General features: G+C 40.6%; 1 protein-coding gene across 9 annotated transcripts in view; it reads right to left on the bottom strand.

The window, feature by feature from the left end:
• pros (prospero) overlaps nt 1–18,788 on the bottom strand; it is a 174,002-nt gene extending 155,214 nt beyond the window's left edge. For 8 of the 9 annotated variants that reach the window (XM_066295537.1, XM_066295586.1, XM_066295605.1 and 5 more), the window contains exon 1: nt 1,388–1,511. The gene's annotated coding sequence lies outside the window, so the exon portion shown is untranslated. Of the gene's footprint in view, nt 1–1,387; nt 1,512–18,474 lie in introns of those variants that run through there. The other variant, XM_066295545.1, reaches the window with a different exon arrangement.
• Between the last annotated feature and the right edge of the window lie 3,087 nt (nt 18,789–21,875).

Here is a 21,875-nt window from a genome sequence, read left to right as displayed (position 1 = left end):
GATGAATGGATTTATGGATGCAAGAAAATTGCCGTATTTCAGTTGACTTTCGAATTGGTGTTGTTGTCTCTCTAACGACTAATTAAAACGTTAAAATTTATACTGTTTGAAACAAGAGGGGCCAAGTAGTTGCGGAATCGCTGCTGCGCTCCTCAGGAAAACCGTGGTTTAAGGGGTATTTTTCCAGGGGAATTGTTAGACCTCGCTGGACCATTATTGCGGGCGGAACCTCGCTAGTTTCTTTGCGATTCGAGTTGCATCCAGACTAAATAGGCCAGCTCCGATCCGAACATCAAGATTCGGAAAATTCTCGATGGTTGCGCTGACAATTTAGGACGAGAAATGGTATTCGCAATTTTTTCACTTGAAATGGGACTTGGCAAAACCTATTGTCGAGAGGATTATTTTCCAGCGTTACATTACGCGATTATTTCTTATTGCGTAATTGCGATTTTCATATACTAGCTGCAGAAGACAACATTGTTGGATATGTTGAATTACTTCCGAAACACGTTTTTTCTTTCCAATGTAAAAGAGGAAAATAATGACGCATATGCGGTTTATTATTTCCCTAGCGAATTTACAAAAAAAAACGAACCACAACGTCATCATCACGCCCACTGTCCTTTTACTTATGGTGCCTATGGAAATTAAGGTGAAATGAAATGTGACCTTCCACGTCATGCCTCAACGACCGTTGCCTTTTTGCGTTTCGGATTTAAATTATGCTTTATTTAGGTGAGTTTATTACGCACATTATACACCAGGGCTGTAAAGTCGGTATTTATGACCGGGACGTCTTGGGTTCCTCAGCATTGTGCGCTTCGACATTCAAAAGTGGATCGTAATGATAATGGGTCATAAACAAATAGTTACTCCGTAACCTTGGTATCTAACATGCAATTCCTTGTATTAAACCTATTTTACATCAGCACGTTCGGTTCAGTTGTGCTTTTTGGTATAAATGGCGCCCTTTACTATGCACCTCGATAGGTAGCTATTTATTACCTCCAGAATAATATTCAACTGGGAAAGAGCTTTCAATTGCCTATGCCGTAATGTTATGCGTTGCAAGTTAATGTTTATACGTCTATAATGCCACAAAAAGCAGGTTTTTTCAACGTTGTGGTGACGAGCCGAAGTAGAAAAAACTTGTCATCCTTCGGAAATTTTTAGACTCGAAATCGGAGTCCTGAATTTAACACAATCACCGGAATTTCGAGATTCCAGGATACCGGGACTAGAGTCCTTTTTGCGAACTGAGAACAATTGTGTCACCCTGTATAGAGTGTTGGAAAATGTTGTTTAGAGATTTACAGGACAAATCTTAAATCCAAAAGTACGACCGAAATTTACCACAAACATACTTGTGGAAATAGTTGCTCACCGATATACAGGATGTCTTCTTTACATCGCTGCCGCTGCCCCAAAACAACTGGCGATCTGTAGGCCTTCAGTTTAACCGAAATGTCAAAGGGCGTGCCCTTAGGAGCTGTCCTCGAACTTTCTTTCGAACTGTAAAAGAGGGCGAAAACCATTTTGAGAATTAAAAGAAATAATAAAATAAATAAATCCCCATGGCTCATGTTAAAAAAAACCCTGTATCCGCATGGGCCCCATTCAAATCTACAGAATTTACGATACTGGCAGTTTCTACTTTTAACAAACCAGGAAAATACCGAGTGCTACGTTGAAACCTACTCGGTACTGTTAGAGAAACGTTTGAAATAATTTGATTTTCTTCGGAAGTTGCGTTGCTTCGCTGGATAGTTCAAATTCGACAGATAATTTCAGTTTATGACGACTTTGCCCTCAACCCCGATTCAATTCAAAATTTCAACATAAGATGCAAGATCACCCCTCTAGAAAACCTGTTTACTTAAAACACCACTTTGCCTCTAAATTGCACCCTTTTTCATATTCTCAAGCATTTAAATTTTCGTCACTCCGGCTAAAGAACTACATAAACCTGTTTCAGTTAACACTGACCCTTGGATGCTGTTTCCCAAAGATTCCCATGACTCCAGATAAACATGAGGGCTCATTATTATTCTAATGGACCAGGTAAGACTGCTTTATTTACCATACAGGTGGAACTTGATTCCTAACGATCTTGGAAATTCGTTTTCGGAGTCGGCAGTTCTTCTCTGGTCGTGATATTATACGTTTAGTATATGTTTTTGTGGTGACAGTGCTTAAGCCGCCGTGTTAACCAAACCTAAACCCTACAAATAGTGAGTATTGATCCTTGATTATCTAAGATGGCAGTTCTTTGCTTGTCCAGTGCTAAACGGCTCGCTAATAAAATTTATATGCAAATGTAAGACCGGATTATCCCTATGAGACCGAAACAATAAAATTTGCAACCCCTTCTTGTCTTGCCATCCCTGTCTTTCTTACCTAAGGCCTGAAAGGCAGAAACGTTGCATCCCTAAAATTCCTTGGGGCGTGTGGTAATAGGCGTAAGGGGTTTAATCGTATTTGTAGGCAAATTTCGTTTTTTGGCAATTTAAGTTTCCCTAACTATATTACTTTCTGCCTATATAGTCACGAGGACACAAATCAGATCAATCGAGCGAAACACTTTCGGAAATGTGTTTCCAAGGCGCAGTTTCTTAGCTTGGGATGAATTTATCGATTGAGATAGCTCCTGGAGGATACAACACCCCTGATATAGGAAGAAGGGCGATGCCAAATATTCATGAACGGGCTTCTTTGTTCTCGAGGATCCGCCATGTTTCGCCGATGAAATAAGGGTGTCTAAACAGTAATGCGCCCTTAATCTCTAATAGCCAGGGTTAAATTCAATTCGGATGACCAGCAAATTTGTCGATTTCTTATGAAACTATACAATGTAAGATATGCTTTGAACTCATAATTCATTACAATTATTTCCATTAAATTTCCCCATTGTATTTCGATGATTCTGACGCTTTCTTCTTCACATTACATTTAAAGGAAGGCTGAACAGAAATTAATACATAAGAGAATACGCAAATTTCTTTAAAGAAATTATCTTTTTAACTCGAATATTATTTCGGTTTTCAGTTACAAGAAATTCTTTGTTTTTTTCCATTTTCTGGGAGGAATTGGGGATTTCTAAAATTTCCGAATAAGCTTTAGCGCATTAGTTCAATTCAAAATTTATATTTAATGGAATTTTGGCCCTACACTGCTTTATTGGAACCACTTAGCAACTTTTTACCTTAATTTGACGCACATGAGTGGGGGATCAAGAAATTTAAGTTGTTCAAAAATACTAGAAACTTCAAAATATCGCTTAAAAATCGTTTTTTGAGATTTTTTTTGTTCAGCTTGACAATTATTGAGTGACAGTTTCGAAAAATTCAGAAATCTGCAACGATTTTAGTAAAAACCCTAAAAAGAAACGTCAAAAGTTTCGGAAAAGTTTTTAAATTATCATGGGGACAACACGAAAATTCAGTTTCTAATTGGCTAAAAACTCCAATGTCCCATTTTCAGGTTAAAATCGGGGATACGAGGGTGGATCATGTAATTAACAACTTTTCTACAATTTGAAATATCGTATAAAGCCAAAAAAGATTATTTTTTTAAAATCAACTCTGAGTTCTTGGTATCGAGCCTTCCGAAACAAATTTATCAAAATTAAGTTCATCTCTGGGTAACTTGTGAGTTTTTATTCTTTGTTCCGCCCAAATTGCGTTTTTGGGAATATTCAATCGAAAACATTTTTAAATGGCCGAGAATAGGACCTAATTACACCGTCACAAATTGGTTGCACTTTTTTCAGATTTTAAATCAAGTTGATTTTTTGATACTTTGAATCATGCACATTAATCAATTTGTAATTTTTAAGTTTTAACTAAAGTGTCTGCGGAAAGATTTTTTTTATGCAATGGAATTTCCGGCATTACCAACCCCTTCCTGAATATTTAGTTTAAAACCGAGATATTTAGAGTGGAGTTAAGTAGTCGCAAATTTCAAAGAACTTGTAAAGTCTTTCAAACAATGCTTAAAAAAATATTTAACGGTATTTGAAATTGCTTAATAACTTTTGAAACGAATGTATTTTTGAAAAGAAAGGGCGAAAATTTATTTCAAATCTAAGAAACTGGACACAAAACGTCAGCAGTTCCAATTTATAATATTAACTTTTCGAGGCATTACCAACTGCCGATATTGAAATAAAAATGAATCTTTGATACTTCAACGGAAACCCGACGATACGTCAATCTCTTTGCGTACGTCATAACGGCGAACTATTTTTCTAACCAGAGCAGCTCATTGCCTCCGTCATAGCGATCGTTGTGCGTTCGTTTTCCTAACGCATATGTGCGTTTAGAATCCCTAGCGCACGCGCGTATTAGCATTTATTTTCGAGAACACCACCTCCATTTGTCGTGTCTACTTTAGTATGGAAAATGCAATATTAAGCATTTATTCAAAGTATTTTGATCTCTTGCAGATTTTCCTAGGAAATCTGCGTTCCGCAAATTCTAAAATATCTCATTCGTCCTCGACGGGGCCAAAGTCGACCATTTTCGATTGATCACAATAATTATTGCGAAGAAAAATGTCCCTTTAACATAAATATAGTTTAAACTGACTGAAAGCCAGAGTCTCGAACGTCTTATAACCGAAGCTTACACGATCCTTAATCTTCCCTTACGCGTAGTATTTATGTTATCGGTGCAACAAATTTCATCACTTAAAGGGCCCTTCACAACTAAGCGTTTCTCTAAAATGCCCGTGCAAACGGGCATTAAATGTGCTGTCCACCGTAATTTAAAATACATTCGGGGGCTTCATTGAGTAACAAAAAGCCGATAAAGTTTAAAATATCTCTAACACACTAAACAGGCCTAAAGTGCGTTATTATAACTTATCAACCGCTCTGAAAACCTCTCTGTGGTTTTCAACATTTAGAAGTTTCTTGAATAGCAATATCTCGATTAATCATAATTAATCGGGTGGCCAACCAATGTAATAATTATTACATTGTTTGCGACTGGATTCACAGAACTACCACATAATTGATTTCTTGCCGTTATATAGTATGTGCACGTGTACTCGTAACCAACTATTATACGAGCCGAAAATCAATTTTCTATTTCTCCATTAATGTTCCTCTGTCTCCGTTATTTTCGTTCCGTTCACAAGATACATTTTTACATCCCGTTTCGTTTCCCAGATCTATTTCGAGCGATCTTTTATTTTATCGCGAGCGCCTACATCTAAGACCGAATTTCGTTCAATTTAACCCAACAAAATATCCCTTCGTCCTCCCCTCAAATACGACTTCTTCCATGAAAGCACAGGGGCAAAATGAGAGGAAACAAAGACGATGGCGCGTTCGCTTATACAATTCTGAACGGAACGAGCCCCGATAAGGCAGCTTCGTGTAAACTATGGCTAATCTGACTCAATAAACTTTATAGTGGCAGGAATGGTGCTGCAGATAACAGCAGGTTCGTAATCTGGGTTACTAACTTACAGCACGAACGATATTTAAGTTTAATGGCGCCGAAACGCCGTCTCCTACAATAGGAAATTATTGCCGGTTTTGTTTGTGAATGTACCACTAAAGCAGCGATGTTTTGGTAAGCCTGTCAATATCGCCGGTCGCAGTAGTAATCGCTAAACAAAGACATAGATATAGATGATTCTAAAACGTCAGCCAGAAGGTCAGCTTAGGACGCTCTCTGGTCCCTCTCCAAGTTATAAATTCGTATAATACGGCAAACTACCTAAAACTAGTTTGTAAATTAAATTAGTTAATAAATAAACCCTTCATAGATTACTTCGGCCGATTTAATGAATAACTCAAACTAACTTGCAAGTATTAGCAAAACCGAGCTAAATTACAAGGCATAAACCCCAGGGGTATTCCTTCGGAGCGGCGGCTCGGGTGGAGCGGGGGGGTGCGAGGGGTCCGGGCCAAGGGGCGATATAAGGGATGCTTCTTATATCCTGGAGGCCAGATCAATACAGATCAGGAGCCGCCCTTACCCGTGTCAGCGGCCATCGCACCCTCTTTACACCCACCCCCTTCCTTATTCGGATGCTGTGTTGTGTAGTGCGGCCGCAGGAGAGAGGGCCCATCTTAAATACAACACCATCGGGTATGGACCCAAAACGCTTTGTCATGAAAATCGATTAAATAAGGTGGAAGGTTCCTTGCTTTGGCTTCAAACAGAGTTTATTCTGTTAAAATATAGGTTGCAAATGAGTTTCTTTAGCTGGTGCCTCCAGCGGAGTATTCTCTAATCGCAGTGTCTATTTGTATTAGAGAGGGGAAAGGGTCAAATTACTAACTCACTACATTGGTGCGTATGTACATATGTGTTATCTATTTCTGGAGTTCACCCATGAGGATTTCGGTAACAATAAAAGATACGAGAGCGATTAAATTGAGGCGAAATTGCGCAATTTGGCGTTTAACAATAGCAGTTTGGACGTTTCAAAAATACCGAGAACTTCCTACGATTTTGAAAATGAGGTTTTACTCTCTTTCTTGGCTTATGTGGCGAAGCGATTCAAATTGATCGACGCTTCAGCTCGTTTCACCTGATTTGATGATTTCCAAGGCGAAAAGACATGATCATGCACCGAAGCTAGAATGAAGCGGCAAGCTCACAAGCGACGATTGAAATGTTAAAACCTTCTTAAAAATAATAAACTCAAAAATAAGTCGCGTATCTCATCAACCAGTGTGAGAGACCTCAAAAAAAACATAAATATTGCCGATCTAAAATCCCCCTTCCCCCCGAAACCCAAGTCTTGCCTCAAGGAAATACTCGACGGAGTTCACGGTCTGTAGGAGTATCATAACAATATCCGAGCAAAATTTCCATTTTCTTTCCAACATGATATTTACAAATGAGTCTGAAAATCCACACGAACACTGAGGACGTAGACCACAAGCACGTTTCGGGAGAAATGTACGGATTGTTTCATTTGACAATACGATAATTGGCACATGCATTTACGGAGGTAATTTGAGCCCTGATACAAACTTGCACTTTTTAAAGATCTACTCCTCGGATTGGATCGATAATGACGTTCGCCCCATCCTCTCAAACGACCTTTGGTTCCAACAAGATGGTGCTCCGCCACATAATGCTAGCGCGCGACCAATTATTTGTCTGAAATCTTTCCCGGTAGAGCCGTTTCAAACAATGGAGACGTGCGTTGGCCGGCACGTTTGCCAGATTTGTCACCGTTAGATTTTTATTTATGGGGAGCCATGAAACGCCTCGCTTACAAATGCGTATCTACCGATATCGATTAGACGAGGAGGAAATCTAAAGTTTTTGTTTACGTCTCAGTGCAGAAAACAATGACTTTATGACTATCGGGCGTTGTAATGCTTTTATAATTTTATAAAGTAAAAATAACGTCTCTTAGTTTTATAACCGCTTTTCATGAAGCAACCAGGTGAAGCATAATTTTACGGGGCCCTGCGCCTCACATTGAGCCTCAAATTTCCGCCTCAGGCGTAATTTTCTTCTTTCGGCTTTTTACATGTAAATAACTATTGTAATATTGTTTTGACGAATCTCGTGACCCTTTAGAGTTTCCAAAGTCGCCTTCAGGCTGCCTGGGCAGCCATTTGCCGGATTAGTCGTGTTTTCTTCCAGATTTTTTATTTTTTGATAGACAAAGCTTTCTTTGGCACGTCCCACGGTCATCCCTAGAGTACATATCGCCTTCTCGTCGTGTCATCTGTCAACGTTTCCAGTGCGGCCGGGAGTAAAATTATTCCGGCACTTTAGGAGTGACTCGCGATCTTTCTTGGTTGCTTCCAAGAGCATCCACTAGCAACCTGCTCCAAATTATGAACTTAATGTTCGCGTTGTATTCCTTCCACATCCTGTGCTCTTTGGCCATACACCAAAGGCCTCCGATTCATCATTCTTTTCGCGAACAGCCAATCCTCCCGGATGAGCCGTATCTGCGCTTAGGCCTCACCTGAGCTAACTTACGCCGTTCTGAATCACGCTGATGCCGACAATTCCTACGAAATTGTTTACAAATTGATTTATTTTTGGGATTTAAATCTGCCCGCTTTATTATTCTTAAACCCCAAGTTACTCATTATTCACAGCTGCACCGTCGTCACAGAAAGGACTTTGTTCAATTACAGTGGCAATAAATTCCAGCGGGAAACTTAAAACGGGAAGTTTATGAGTAGGTTGTTAGCAGCAACAAAGACAAAGTAGTTTAATCCCGCTCTCTGGAGTTATGGGTTCTTGTACAAATGAAATCAGGAAATGAATTCCCTTGGACTAACGCCGGCCTTTCTGTAGTTGCGCTTCCTCTTCTCTTTTACTGTCGTTATTTATCGGTGGCCGTGTGTCTTTTTTCCTTTATTTCAGTTTATTCTTTACAAGTGAGTTATGTGGGTCGAACTTTACGCGCCCCATTAGCCGCTCTTATGCAAATCACGAAATATCCAGCAGCGTCAAATCGGGACGATGGGACGGACGTTCGCCGCGAAAGTTGAATTATTTTTTTTTGCGTGCTCTCGACGACTTCCACGTTCATACGGGAAATTCCTAATGAAAATCGATTGGGGAGGCAAGATTCGTCCCCGCCGCTGGTCAAACCAAACAACCGCCGATCGGCCGAAAAAGGTTAATCCCAAATTACGGAATAAACACCGCAAACTATCTAAATTGAACTTTATACGATTCCTCGAAGACCGGCGCGGTCCGAACACGGATAATAGTGTAGGAATAGTGTGGATGAGTAATGGATATATTGGAACATAAAGGCTTAATTTCGCAGGAGGGTTATATTGTATAATAAAGCATTGTTCTCTGGAGGAATTGATTGCCGCGCATGAGGAAAACTCTTCTTTTTAAACAAATTAAGACTTAAAGCGACATAAAACTGCTATGAGCACTAGTAATATAAATACCTTCCTCTCCGTGGAAGTGAACAATTAATTAGAGGAATTTCTCATGTAAATTAGAAGTGGCACATGAATGCGACCATTGTGTGAATGGATTCTGGTTTCAGCTTAAAGGTGTCGCAGTGCAATCCCGGGTCTTCCAAACCAGCTAAGCCGCCCAATTGTGCGGCAAAGAGATCTTTTTTAAAAAATACTTAAGGATTTCCACTGAAGAGCCATTCAAAGGAACTAGCCCCATGTGGACTATAATACTTTTCAGCCCAACCATGAGTGGCACTGCGTTGAATCTGTTACAGTCAAATCTCACTTCGGAGACAACTTTTTTCCCTGCGACCGTGTGCGAATCAATACGCTTTACGCACTCACTTTTTCATCGAATCATCGTGTGAAAAGTATATTACACGTCGTGCGTAACGTGACAATTTGATTCTCGCACATAGACGGCACTTCTGCGATCATCAATAAAATCAAAAGCAACACGATGCAAGAGGATGAGCAATATGATGAGCTGCAGGTGGACGTCTAATAAAACCTGGATTCCTCGATCCTTATGTGAAGCTCGGAGGTTTCAGCTCATGTATATTAATGACCAGACTGTGCCGGCGAGCAAATCTTATTGCCGGTGCTAAGCCGATATCAAGGGACCGCACCCGGCTGGCCGCCATCTTGCCGTCCCCCTTACTTTATTCTATATAAGTGTTGCTGTCTTTGTCCGTCTCCTTTGCACGCCTTCGCCGCCTTCCTTCTTGCTTGAGTCGATATTCTGCAGAGCGGCAGCAGGGAACGTAAGAATCTGGAGAAAGAATCTTTGGCTATGCCATTGGCGTAGACGGTCTGGGGTTTGTGCGAAATTGAGGAGCTTTGCGTTTTATTTGGGGACGTTGGGGGGGTAAAACCAAGAGGTTGTAATTAAATCGAGCACGCAACAAATAAAAAGAGCGAAAATTCGCGTCGCGGATGGATACGTGTGGAAATGAAAACTATCAATTTGGGTCTCAGAAATAGATTTCACCTACGTTGACCAACGATTTAGATGGACTGGAGACAGCAGCCTGCTTACGTTAACAACGTCATTTTGTCGTCAGAAATACGTCAAGCGACGGTGCAATCTGCGCATATACAGTGGCTCAAGGTGAAAACGGCGCACTTGTATTGAAATCGATCTTTATTAATAAATTTTCATTTATTTAACAATAATGCGGGGGACAAAATTTTAAAAATATTATGCTATCTGTTCTGTAATATCCACAATTGAGGGCAAAAAAAATTAATTCTTACAAAGGAAGGAAAAAATTAAGCTCTATTTGCTTTCACAACGATTCTCAAAATGAGAGAGCTACACTTCTTTTTTCAATCGTCTTTGTAGTAAATTAACATTTAGCTGGAGGCCCCTTAGCTAAGATAACTTGGCGAAGGCGATTTGGGATCGATTCTGCCAACTTTTTATCGAAAATCAGGGGAAATTTCCTCCAGTTCTTCGAAAATAGCGCGTTTTACTCGGTCTTCGTTGGAAATCTCATGCTTCCTAACTTCAGCTTCTAATTTAACCCGACGGTTTTCCATGACCACAATGTCTGGTAATTGCTCTGGGGTTTTTATTACACGAGGACGGTTATACAGAAGCTACTCTTTCACAGTTTCACCGTAATATGTCCAAATAAACGTGCCTGTCCACAATGCCATCGACGAAATGCAGCTTTTCTGTCCCAGCACTGGACATTCGCCCCAAACCATCACGCTCCCTCCTCCGTGTTCAACAGTGGCTCTTAAATTTGCTTTCTTTAGCGCTTCACCGGGAATTTACTTTCATCTGTAAATAAAACCCTTTTCCAAAACTCGTCTCTGTTATCCAAATGGTCTTTGGCAAACTGTACTCTGATCTTTGGATTCTCCAGATTAATGAAAGGCTTTTTTCCGACCACTCGACCATGGAATTGGTATTTTCGCAAAACAATTCTTATGGTTTTTGGATTCACTCACTTGCATAAATGCTTTTCGACTTCTATGGCCAGTTTGGGGTCACTCATTCGGGGATTTGTTTTTATATATGGCACAATCCTCCGTTCATCAGCGTCAGTAAAAATTTTTCTTGAGCTTTTTCTTAATCTTCCCTAAATTTTAAACTTTTCTATGATTTGTTAAATTGTTGCAGGACTTATCCCTAAAATATCGGCGATTGCCCTGCTAGATATGTCTTTTTTATAATGATTAATTGCTAACTCTCCATCTGTCACAGTCTTTCCATGTTGGTTTTGAACTAAATTCGAACAAATATCACTACGAGGCAACAAGAATTATTTATTCTTTGCATTTTTTAGCATTTTTTGCATTCACAAATATTCTATTATCATAAAATTGCCCTGTACCATTTTGGTTTTTGGATTCGTTTTGGAATCAAATAGAACTTTTTCTTTCCTTCCTTCGTAACAATGTTTTATTTTTTTGCTTTCCATTGTGGGCGTTATAGAACAGATGTAGCATAATATTTTTAAAATTTTGCACTCCAGTTTGTTGTTAAGTTAATGAAAATGTATTAATAAATAGTGATTTCGATACAGGTGCACCATTTTCACTTTGAGCCACTGTATAAGACGTAAGCTGTCGTGGTGACGTGACTCACTCCGATTTCCTCACCGTGGATTAGTGACCCATATGCCGACAAAGGAAACAAACCTGTAAAACGCTTCTAACTTGTTGATGTCCGTAGATGCGATCATGAGTCACGATAATGATGAATAATAATTATGTAAACTCTACTAAACATTAATATCCAGTAAAAATTGCTAGATCGCATAGAATTATACTCCTTTTGACACCTGCGACCGCCAACCACGAAAGGTACTCAAAATTATACCAAGAGATAACAGATACTTCTATTCAGAGCTTCGCAGAACATTTTGGCGTCCATTATTGATATTTATCTACTGACATGTGTGTAGAAGTGATCATTAGTCGGTATTAATCCACGTCCAGAATTGTAACCCCGAATATATAATATCCAGGTCTAAAGTGTCCAGACCCGCTCCAAAGTGTTCTCCATCGCATTTACCAGAATATCATAATGCGTTAAAACTGCCGTTAACAGAAGCTTGTAACGAGGTAAAATAATGGCTATTATGCACGTGCAACATTTACATTACTGTAGGCCAAAATAATGCATTTGAAGCAGGTTTGAAAGGCACCTTATGAACTTGAAGCGCATGTTTTTCGCTAGTAGGCACCAGAGCAATGTACAAACCGGAATTTTGCAGAATTACCTTAAATGACTTACGTCGTTTTGACTTCATTGCCTTGAAGCGATCTGTTCACAGATTCAAGGAACTAGAGCTGAAACATTCGATCCGATTTTCATCTAGATTCGACTCAGAAAATCTAAATGAAAATCTATCCGACGCGAGTGAAACCCCTAAGACGTTACCGTCGTGTCGTAAAGCCGTACTTGCCTCCAAGCTGTTAGAAACCTTACTAAGCGTTCCGAGTTGCGCTGAAGTGAAATTTTAAGTCTTTATCTTCGGAAATCGGGACAAAATCTTTGAAAAGTGAAACTCTTAAGGATTGGCCTACATGTCCCAGTGACGGGGTTGCTCTCGAGCTGTCGAAAATTTATCGGTCTTTTATGAAATTTCGTCTCTTTATGAAATTTATAGCATCTAACTTGAGCTGATACGCCTTGGAAATGTTGGATTAATTCAACTACTTGAACCAAGGGCCCATAAACCGCCCACATTTCTCGTTCGCTTCCTATCCAACGTTTAGAAACCTTACTAAAGCCGAGGCCTTAAGTTTTTATCGTAGAAAATCGGAACAAAACTCTTGAAACTACCCCCAGCTCTGACCGAACGTTGTTGAGGTCTTACGCAGGGCAAGGGATTCTCGACTCTAATGGCCTTAATCCGGGGTAACGTCGAGACAAAGGCAAAGAAATCAGAATTTAAAGGGGAACGCCAAGTAATAAAGAAGACCCGGCACTGGAGATGAGAAATGGGAAACGTAATTAAGATTAGTCATGGTCATTACGAGTGTTTTGTAGAATTTGCCTTTGGTGATATTTTGCCTCCATTATTCCGAATTCAGTCGGTGTGACCGAAGCCAAAGAAATGTAAGTAACAATGCACGATCCAGGCTGCAAAAGCCGTTACGAGACCATTAAAATATGAAAGCGTGTATAATCCGCAGCATCTCAACCTGTATCACTTCTCACACGTCTAAGGCAGGGTCACAGGTGAGGGGTCAGTGCATGGTCACTTCTTTCTTGCCTTGAGAATCTCGTCTGTTAAAGGGTGAATATTAATTAGCTTCAGTGTCCCACGACAGGGAACCGGTCCTGTGGATTCCTTTTCCACTCAGACATTTTTCTGTTAACCTGAACTCCGGACAAGTCAATTAATCGTTGCCCACTTAATAACCGTGGTAATAAATTAAACTGGACGACAAGTAGAGGAGAATATTCGAGAGTATGAAATATGGGAGTTGTAGAGCCGATACACTCCAAATACGGATTCGCATGGTCGTCGGGTTTGAAAATTGTGCCTTGAATATATATTCAAATTCCCAAATGAGACTCCGTCTGAATATATTTGCTTTGGGGCCTTATCGTGCGCCCTTACGTATCCTAGATAGAGGCCCTTTGATATTGTAATTCCCAAATACCGGACCGATGATTTATTCCTTTCCATTAAGCGTGTATTAATTATTTCTTATGCCGCTCCTACTATAAATTGCAATTAGTTCTATTGTGGAGAAAGTCATGTTAGATTTTCTGAAAATTCCTGAAGAGAAATAAATCGAAGTTGCTTTCGTAGCTGGATGGATCCGATGTTAAGTCTGACAAACAGGACTCTTTTAAGCTCTGAAGCTCCAACCTTCGTTTCGATTGTCACGTCTACGACTTGAACTTACGGCGATTTTACAAAAACGATCAAAAATGTTCGTCATTTTTAAAAATCTGCACGTTGTGAGAACATAAAATTGAAGCGTGGACTCTTTCTGCCTCCCTCAAATTGGCCGAAGGACATAGATTCTCAGTACTGAATACTGGAGAATCTGCACTCTGCAAGTTCCTCACTATTCAGGAATGTAAAATAGCACATCCGCTAATTTTCTCATTATTTTCTTAAGAGTAATTATGGAATAAACTTTACGTGATCTTTGAATAAATCATAAAAATATATATAACAAATATGAAAATAAGCTAACATGGAAAAAATCATATAGTCACTGATTTGAAAACGTAAACGCCAGTTATTTTAAATCATGCTCCGTAGCACTCGCTACAACTTCTACATTTAACTATTTATTCCGACTACAATTCCCGATCAAAGACTTGCCACATTAAGGCATCTGCCACCCTGTGTGTGAGAGTTCCCCTGGCCACGAAACTCATGGTAAAATTCTGACACGGCAAGTTCCCCAAATACAAGGCAAAGAAGCCCAATTTTTCAAACATTTACTCCAAATTTCGGATACATCAGTGATACACCCTCACGTGAGTGTCTACATGCAACGCGTTGTTTCCTTAAGTACTGCCCTGCACGTGCCTTCTCCCAAGATTACATTTCTCGCTCAATTTAAAACCTTTCATTCATCACCTTGTATATAAATAACCAAAAATTTCCAAAATTTTATCCGAAGTCAGTTTAAATCGATGCAACCTCAGAAAACCTCTCTGTTACCTTCTGCTAACCTGACCCTAAGAGATTTAGCAGCGTCACAATCGCGTCTAAAGCCAGTTGAACGTCACGTCAATTCGCATTAATATCTCGTTTTTGGTGTGAGCTCAGGTTGTTTATTCAAATTTGCACCTTTGCTTGACCTATTTATACTCATAAGTAGGTTTGTGAAATTTCGTCTAAAGATTTTTTTAGATTCACATGAAAAATCTTAATTAAAATTTCGATTTTAATTAAGAATTAAACTCTCGTTTGTAGTGTTAGATCACGTTTAATCGGGTCGGACGTTTAATTTTTCGTCTTGTTTCAACCGTCGCTATCAGCCTGACATGCCCTTGAAGGGGTTGGGACATTCACGGTTTTCGCTGAAGTTAATTTAAACAACTAGAGGACAGATTAAAATTTTGCAGCTCACCTTCACGTTCGAAGTTCACGTTTCGTCACATTCAAAATTCTTATCGTGTCCTAAGGGACAGTTTTAATTTGATTTAGCTTATGAGCGGGCGTGCCTTCATCCTTTTATCTAAAGAATCAATCTTAACTCTGAACTGGCTGTGAATAGCTTGAAAATTTTACCTACGGTCAAATTCACATTATCGATCGCCATCTTTGTCCCAGGACCTTCAATCGCATTCTTAATTTTCAGAGTCTTAAGATTAGATTATCATTATTATTATTATCATCATTAATATTGTTTATTATTATTTGTTATCATTATTATTATTATTGTACTGAAAATTTCCCGCAAAAGATCTGATGCAGAAAGTTCAACAGTTTTTCGGGTTAGTTCAGGATCGGGCAGAGAAATTAAAGTTATTAATTTGTAACTGCATTTGATTGATCTGATTGGATTACAAGCCCTTTTCACGGTTTTGTTTAATTTACTTCAAGTTCTACAGTCACCTCCTCATCTCAGATTTCGTTCGAACTAGAGCCTTGAACCTGAACTATATATCCCTGAAATCTACTAAAATCAGTTTCAATTAACGTCTCCCATTGCAGAAATCAGTTTATTTCTGGGACGTCTCCCAATCTTTCTAATGGATGTTCGAAAGATATTTTGCCTCGATGTAACTCGAGATAATTTGCAGTAAACTTGTACCAGCATGTGTCCCTGGAAGTCTCCCAAGTATTTACACCCCGTATACCGCATAAGTACAACCAGCCGAAACCCAGAAACTTGAGAGTCCGGTCCAAAACCGGGAATATTGATTAATATGCCGGGGATAACAGTGGAAAATTAATTAAAGGAGTTTGCAGCCTTCATTAATAACCAGAAAGGAGTAACTCTTGTCCAACACCGGCACTGTCGGCTTACAAGGCCCGCATGTATCAATCCGGTCCAGGTTAGCCTCTGGAAAGTTCCGGACTGGCAACTGGAGGCCAAACGTTGGAAACTCTGTCAAAATCTCAGTTTTGTATTGATTGTTCACTCTGAGAAGTTTCAGATTGTAATAGTTCGAGAGGAGGAGAAGGGAATTTGCGGAGACCTGAGCGTGTCAGAAGTTATAGACAAAAATGGAACGCGTTAAATATGCCTATGAAAAAATTCCTTAAGTTCCAAAATGGCATGAGCTGGCCCTTGTAAGCGTCCTCGCAAGTAACGCATTGGTTCCAGTTAGTGATTACCGTCATCCACGTTCCGGGCAGTGACGAGGAAACATTCTGCGATCAAATGTGGTAATTCTTCGAAGTAATTACGGCTCATGAGAAGTGTCTATGAAAATATTACTTATAAATAGACATTGTGAATGAATGCTTCGAAACTGGAACTCGAGTCTCTGATCAGCTCCACGGGGCCCTAATCTACCAATAACCATTGGTTGTTTCTCGGGTAATTTCAATTCAACAGTATTTTCCGGTCTATCAGGGAACATCTTCTCCAAAATTCGCGATATTAATCCTGTAGCAAATCCAATAGTTCTCACGCTGATCTCTTGATTGGGGAGGCGCGCACTTGGCAGTCTCAGATATCTAATTAAAGCGCTCCCTAATGACGCAATTTGTCCTGTGATATAAAAGACGAGATTAATGCAGGAGTTTCCCTGAAAAGCGACTAATTTAAAGTGCATTCGTAATAACTGAATTATCCATCGTCGTGTACGTTTGCAGAAGTCGGTTTTGAGCGGTAATATTGTTAGGAAAAACTGTCTCAAAACAAATTTTGAATTTTCTGGCTGCAAACTTTGCGTGACAAGTAATAAATGGGAGTCCAAAGAGTAGTTTCTAGTCGAGAAAGTGTCAACAAAACATGGTCAGCTGCAGAATGGCCGGACGATTTGACAATAAAACCCAGCCCGAAACTCGGACCAAAACACTAATCTTAAACTTTATGACACAGACTTAATGAAGCAGTTGTAAATACAGTGAGCCGGTCTAAAACTCGCTTATGCCTGTAGTTTAGATTGCCTCTTTTCACATAGACATTATACGTGTATAAACTTTGGCTCGGCATCGGCGATTTGCAACTTTGGATCTGGATGGAATAAGTTTCGGTATATTAAGCGACAGTCATTATAAACACTATCAAACTTTCTTTCATGGAAGCGACTTCTTTTCGCACATGCCGACGATTAAAACTACTTGAAAAGCGCTTCAGTTCCGCCCGACAAAACCCCAAACCAGCTCTGACTCTTAAATGAAAGATTAACTCAGCGTTTCTACGCCCATGACTCCGCACCCAGAAGAAAATTAGTATAGTAATTTAGAATCCAGAAACTTCGATGAAATCGTACCTAGACACTCGAACCAATCATTACGTTTCCATTAACTCCACTAACTGGATCAAACATGCAATTCAGGAAACGACCGCAAACACTTCATCAATTGGGATGGGAAGCTGGTGATTATGCTTCCTAAGATATTATCCCGGGATTAGTCTGGATAATTCGGAAAATTGCAATTAACACATGTATCTGTGTGAGTTGTTACCTTCAGTGTTGATATAATTTTGTACTCTTTGCAATGTGGGTTTCTTTGCTTGACAATTTGGTGGCGGACGAGTACCGAAATTAAATTATGGTGATTTCTACTGTCAAAAATTCCATTAACTCGAAAACGACATGAAGCGACTTCCAATAACCGCAGTTCCGCACGTCCCCATTGTGAGGTCCGATCGGAAGGACCAACGTGAATTGAGTTTGAGGACTAAGTTGATGTGGTGAGGCTCGAGCACCACTTTGTTTGATCCTTCCTGTGGTCGAAACGTGAGGCTTGCACAAAGTGGCAGTTTGGATGATGTCGGACTGGATATCACGATATCACCGCCCTGAGTGTGCAGTCTCAGAGACGCCGCCCTTTCGTGCAAAATTGATCAACAACCTCCACCATTTTAATGAAAGTTAAACCGATTCCGTGACATGATAATTTCGAGACATTACGCGAGCGCGTTTAAATTCGAGACTAAATGCGCATCTGAACGTGGCTGGGTTAACACGTTGCTAACTTGCCTGAAGAAACCCGATCGGCTATTTTAACTTAAACTAAGCATAAAAAAGGTAACTAGACAGTTTCCCAGAGTAGCTAAATTTGAAGAATTAGGTGTTGCCTTGTGATATTGACTAAATCTAAACATAAACAGGGATGAATTTAAGAACATGCTGACGCTGACTGCGTCCCCCTGCAGGTGGTTGGTTAATGGTGTAAACTGCGCCGGAACGTGTACAGGGTGTTGGGGAAATAACTTTCGTGAACTTGACCAATGTTTAAGAACGTCAATTTGAACAAAAAACTTCCTTGCGGCGATCGGCAACGTCGCTTCGTGTTTATTTCATTTCGGTGCGCCCTTAAGCACCTGCATCAACTAGGTGGGAATTTTTACACGGGAATTTTTAGGCCCAATAGGTTTTACAGGTAAAACTTGAACCTTTTGTGGTCCTTATCGTATTATATCGAAATGCCACTTGCCTTGAAATTATTGTCGTCGCCTCCAATCAGCACAAGACGTTACGTCACACATTTTGCGCCAATCACGTCACAATAAAAAATGTTCGAAATGTCCGTCGTTTGGGTCCACGCAATGCACGACGGCGTTTTAAGCACTTTTCCCGTACACGATGACAAATTCCGTTTGTCGAAATGGAAGTTTTCTTTCGGGATAACGATTAACGTAACGCGCCGAGTTTCTTCGGAGTTTTGTAATGCTTTTCCATGAATCAAAAGCATTTCGTGATACTCGCGTAAAGGAGACATCTTCACGTAGGCGCTGTCAATAGGTCGGAATAAATTCGCGTACTAGCGAAAGGTCAGATCTTATCAGCTATCCGACGTTAAGGAATTGCAAAAAACGATCACAAAAAATCTCCGTCTACTAGACCACGTTCAGTGCGGCGTTGCCGCTTAGGCTCACTTTTATCACTCAAGCCCTATTACTAGATACTAATTAAGCTTTAAATTGCTTTCAACATCGCTACTGCCGATTAATTTTAACTTTTTCCGTTGCGCGTCGAACGATCAACATCTGGCAACTACGCTTCCCACCATTTTATCGAAATTTGACGCTTCCTGCAGCTTTTTGGTTGCCGACTTCGACATTTCTTCTGACTATCAGGTTTCCGAACGCTGTTGTAGGAAACTTTTTCATTCAAAACGTCGTTCTTAATCATTGCTCAAATTTACGAAAGTTATTCCCCTGACACCCCGTACAAATTAGTCATTCGCAAAAGCCGAACGGACATCGGCTGCCTTGTCGATTATTCAAGTCTTAACGTCCAATTCTCGAATGAAGACTCTGATGCTGAGTCTTGATTGATCAGGAGCGTCGACGGTGTTGCTGTTGCTAGATAGTTTGAAATCGATATTTTAAACGAACTGTGCGTGTCAACCCCTCCGAGGAGCAATTTCCAGTCTGTGCATCAAAAACTCAGAGATTTACTCCCAATTTACTGGATGAGAAAATGTTTGGACACCCACGTAATGAAAACTAGCAACTTTCGCATGAACCAAGTTCAATTAAATCGCCCTATTTATTTATCCTTTGACACCCAACACTCGTTTGGACCATGATTTCTAGGAAATCGCGGGCCTAGCACCAGCTTCGCTTTCGAGTCTTTAGTGAATTTCTTAATTATTCAAGTACGATGTGTAACGTAAACTTGAAAATTTGCTGTCATGGTCGTCGCCCTTCGTTGGGCGATTGATGGATCCCCGCGCTCACTTGCGGGGCACTCTGTAGATCGCCCCAACATTTAGCCGCCCGCAAGGCTCCGTAAGATACACAGTGTCTCGAACAAGAGCATGCGACTTTCCTGACGGAGAAACCGCTGCAGGTATCTGGATGGTGGCGTCTCGGAACGCCTACGCGTGGTGGGCCTGAAGATGCGACAATCGATACGGAAAAGTCGGCACGACACGCATTTTAATCAACGCTAAGAAAAGCAACTCCCACTTCAAAGGGAAAACCTCGATTGAAGCCAAAATCAAAGTAGCTAATTTAATTATTAGTTTGTTAATTAACTTAAAATTGCATGTACGCTAATGCCCCACTCGTTTTCTTGGCGCGTATTCGTTGGACGACCCAGTTTTTTGATCCAGACACAACAGGTCTCTGGCACGCGATCCTCGCGCAATCGTATAAAATCCCATTTTAAAACCACGTGCCTCTCCACGCTTAAAAATCCCGTAAAATCCTCAAGTATGAATGAAATATCTGTAGGAGAATCAATCCGCGGATCCAGGAATTCGACCTGGAAGAAGGGGAAGACGTCTGGAGGGGTGTAACTCCGCCTTAGCGCCAATGGGAACAGTTCTTCGGGGATCGATGCAAGAAAATGTTCTCAGAACGTAAAAAGACGTTTCGTTCAAAAGTTATCGGTCGGGCAGCAGATGGCGTGGGGGTAAGACAAAACACGGCGATCATTATTCACTCTGAACAGCACGGATATTAGCGTTATGTATACCCGAAACCCGAGTAACAAAAATCCTGTCCGAGTCATAAATTATTTTGACGTAGGACTAAAGTGCTGGCCGGCTATAATCTAGTTTAACTATTCGCAGCCCCATTGTTTCAAGACATTAAGTTAAGGCCGGTGTTTATGTTTTGGGGTTTTAACCAGATACGTGTATTACAGCTTTATTACCATAAAATGAACTTAAATATTTTATAGGCCGGAATGAGGACCTCTTTCCACCTAATGGGATTCGTATGGCACACCACGGGTTAATTTCGAAATTTGAAAAAAATCTGCAGACAGAATGCTCAACTGAAGTAAACGACATCTCTGTCTCGTACCCAACCGTGTCATTAATGCCTCCATCGACGGCCGTCGTGTCGCGATGAAAAAACAATATGATGCGAAGCCGGTTAAATCGAGGCAAAGTTGTACAATTCAGAGTTCAGGAATACGTAACTTGAAAATTTCCTATGGCTGTACGGGGGTAGCTGAAAAAAGTGGAATTTCGGAACCAAGTGTTTGTTTCCCCTCCGCTTTTGCACAAATTTCCCCCTCCCACGTCCCAGCGCAGCTTTGCCTCAATTTAACCGACCCCGTATCTTCCGTGGTTCGCAAGTCCCTCATGGTTGAGGTCCAGAAACTTAGACTGTGCATTTCTCAAACAATCCCAAGAACGATGCTCCCCTCCTGACTATCTCAGCGGTCAAGTCTGCATCTTTTTTTGATCGACCCGCATCCGCTCCTCCACGTCCTCATCCCTGCCAAATTGCGCCGAGTGGAGAAGTACTGAGTATTATTGTATAAGAATACAATAGAGTTTGTCCCGCTGTCGCTTAAAGCTAGACACGAATGAGACCCGTTTAAATCTCCAATTCTCTATTCAAACTTGAAATAGCTGCTTTCGTGACAGGCCGCCCTAACTCTAATACTAAAAACTTTCTTATTCCAGAGCTGCACAAACCGTCTCGACATCAAAACCCGCCATGCACAGTAACTTGGAAACATTGTTTATTCTTGAAGCGAAAGAAGTTGACCATGCATGCGAGTGGGTCCACAAAGCACCGAGTAATCTGCATAGTCTTGAAACGAGGGCAAAAACGGGTGGATGGGCGGATTCCTAAGGATGCGGTCATGTGAGTGCCTGTGGGGCGGCAGAGCGGAAACTTTTCAATAATCGGGCAAACGGACCCACTCGGGTCGGAAAGGGCGAGGGGTGGATTTCCCTTGGTTGTAAGATGTAGAAAAATGGGTTAGTGGTGGCAAGCAGTGTTTTATGCGTCATTAGTGAAGAGCCAATTGAGACGGGACCCAATTAAGGGTTTTGCCCTGCAATTAGTCACACCTACGCCTTATTATTCGTATACTTATTTGATTTATGTTCTACTCGTGGTGTTTATTATGATCGATATAAAAAAC

Source organism: Euwallacea fornicatus, chromosome 2 (genome assembly GCF_040115645.1).
Source record: "Euwallacea fornicatus isolate EFF26 chromosome 2, ASM4011564v1, whole genome shotgun sequence".
In the NCBI taxonomy this organism is placed as follows: Eukaryota; Metazoa; Arthropoda; class Insecta; order Coleoptera; family Curculionidae; genus Euwallacea; species Euwallacea fornicatus.
Note: the sequence above shows the minus strand (reverse complement) of the source record. Positions and strands in the feature narration are given on the sequence as shown.